We start from the raw sequence: 2962 nt of genomic DNA on the forward strand, positions 1-2962 counted from the left end.
TTCGACCGCAACACGCGTCAAGAGCGACGAGTAAACTCACAAGATACGCAACTTTCGAGATATTCGGACGATCCCAAATTCGCCTTTCTCCCGATAGCCTACGTAGACGAAGCGTCGCGGTTTTGTGCCCAGAGACTCTGTAATTGTGCTGACTTTTTTTCGTCGGTCGTGCGACGCCCGCACCGGGCGTCCACCGACCGAGGATTTCTCGTTTCCCCGTTAGACCCTACGTGACGAGTTTCGCTACGTCTCCCGACGACGTTCGTTCCCTCGATGGCGTGCGTCGAGGAAAATGCGCAGCTACGTGCCCAGGTACCTTGAAATTGGGCGAAATATTTCGTCGGTCGTGCGACGCCCGCACCGGGCGTCCACCGACCGAGAGATTTTACGTAGCTCGCTCATGCTTGCGTTGACGATATCTAAAGGAAATTATGGTTCTTCGTCGTCGGAGATAGGGACAGTGGGAATTTCGTTAATCCAAATGTTACGCACACGTGGACGATCCGGTGGGATTGGACTCAAGATTCGAGCGAGCATCCAAGCCCGCCGTTTACCCGTTCGACCGCAACACGCGTCAAGAGCGACGAGTAAACTCACAAGATACGCAACTTTCGAGATATTCGGACGATCCCAAATTCGCCTTTCTCCCGATAGCCTACGTAGACGAAGCGTCGCGGTTTTGTGCCCAGAGACTCTGTAATTGTGCTGACTTTTTTTCGTCGGTCGTGCGACGCCCGCACCGGGCGTCCACCGACCGAGGATTTCTCGTTTCCCCGTTAGACCCTACGTGACGAGTTTCGCTACGTCTCCCGACGACGTTCGTTCCCTCGATGGCGTGCGTCGAGGAAAATGCGCAGCTACGTGCCCAGGTACCTTGAAATTGGGCGAAATATTTCGTCGGTCGTGCGACGCCCGCACCGGGCGTCCACCGACCGAGAGATTTTACGTAGCTCGCTCATGCTTGCGTTGACGATATCTAAAGGAAATTATGGTTCTTCGTCGTCGGAGATAGGGACAGTGGGAATTTCGTTAATCCAAATGTTACGCACACGTGGACGATCCGGTGGGATTGGACTCAAGATTCGAGCGAGCATCCAAGCCCGCCGTTTACCCGTTCGACCGCAACACGCGTCAAGAGCGACGAGTAAACTCACAAGATACGCAACTTTCGAGATATTCGGACGATCCCAAATTCGCCTTTCTCCCGATAGCCTACGTAGACGAAGCGTCGCGGTTTTGTGCCCAGAGACTCTGTAATTGTGCTGACTTTTTTTCGTCGGTCGTGCGACGCCCGCACCGGGCGTCCACCGACCGAGGATTTCTCGTTTCCCCGTTAGACCCTACGTGACGAGTTTCGCTACGTCTCCCGACGACGTTCGTTCCCTCGATGGCGTGCGTCGAGGAAAATGCGCAGCTACGTGCCCAGGTACCTTGAAATTGGGCGAAATTTTTCGTCGGTCGTGCGACGCCCGCACCGGGCGTCCACCGACCGAGAGATTTTACGTAGCTCGCTCATGCTTGCGTTGACGATATCTAAAGGAAATTATGGTTCTTCGTCGTCGGAGATAGGGACAGTGGGAATTTCGTTAAACCAAATGTTACGCACACGTGGACGATCCGGTGGGATTGGACTCAAGATTCGAGCGAGCATCCAAGCCCGCCGTTTACCCGTTCGACCGCAACACGCGTCAAGAGCGACGAGTAAACTCACAAGATACGCAACTTTCGAGATATTCGGACGATCCCAAATTCGCCTTTCTCCCGATAGCCTACGTAGACGAAGCATCGCGGTTTTGTGCCCAGAGACTCTGTAATTGTGCTGACTTTTTTTCGTCGGTCGTGCGACGCCCGCACCGGGCGTCCACCGACCGAGGATTTCTCGTTTCCCCGTTAGACCCTACGTGACGAGTTTCGCTACGTCTCCCGACGACGTTCGTTCCCTCGATGGCGTGCGTCGAGGAAAATGCGCAGCTACGTGCCCAGGTACCTTGAAATTGGGCGAAATATTTCGTCGGTCGTGCGACGCCCGCACCGGGCGTCCACCGACCGAGAGATTTTACGTAGCTCGCTCATGCTTGCGTTGACGATATCTAAAGGAAATTATGGTTCTTCGTCGTCGGAGATAGGGACAGTGGGAATTTCGTTAATCCAAATGTTACGCACACGTGGACGATCCGGTGGGATTGGACTCAAGATTCGAGCGAGCATCCAAGCCCGCCGTTTACCCGTTCGACCGCAACACGCGTCAAGAGCGACGAGTAAACTCACAAGATACGCAACTTTCGAGATATTCGGACGATCCCAAATTCGCCTTTCTCCCGATAGCCTACGTAGACGAAGCGTCGCGGTTTTGTGCCCAGAGACTCTGTAATTGTGCTGACTTTTTTTCGTCGGTCGTGCGACGCCCGCACCGGGCGTCCACCGACCGAGGATTTCTCGTTTCCCCGTTAGACCCTACGTGACGAGTTTCGCTACGTCTCCCGACGACGTTCGTTCCCTCGATGGCGTGCGTCGAGGAAAATGCGCAGCTACGTGCCCAGGTACCTTGAAATTGGGCGAAATTTTTCGTCGGTCGTGCGACGCCCGCACCGGGCGTCCACCGACCGAGAGATTTTACGTAGCTCGCTCATGCTTGCGTTGACGATATCTAAAGGAAATTATGGTTCTTCGTCGTCGGAGATAGGGACAGTGGGAATTTCGTTAAACCAAATGTTACGCACACGTGGACGATCCGGTGGGATTGGACTCAAGATTCGAGCGAGCATCCAAGCCCGCCGTTTACCCGTTCGACCGCAACACGCGTCAAGAGCGACGAGTAAACTCACAAGATACGCAACTTTCGAGATATTCGGACGATCCCAAATTCGCCTTTCTCCCGATAGCCTACGTAGACGAAGCATCGCGGTTTTGTGCCCAGAGACTCTGTAATTGTGCTGACTTTTTTTCGTCGGTCGTGCGACGC

This window comes from Venturia canescens, unplaced genomic scaffold, assembly GCF_019457755.1.
Source record: "Venturia canescens isolate UGA unplaced genomic scaffold, ASM1945775v1 PGA_scaffold_48__1_contigs__length_40156, whole genome shotgun sequence".
Taxonomy (NCBI): domain Eukaryota; kingdom Metazoa; phylum Arthropoda; class Insecta; order Hymenoptera; family Ichneumonidae; genus Venturia; species Venturia canescens.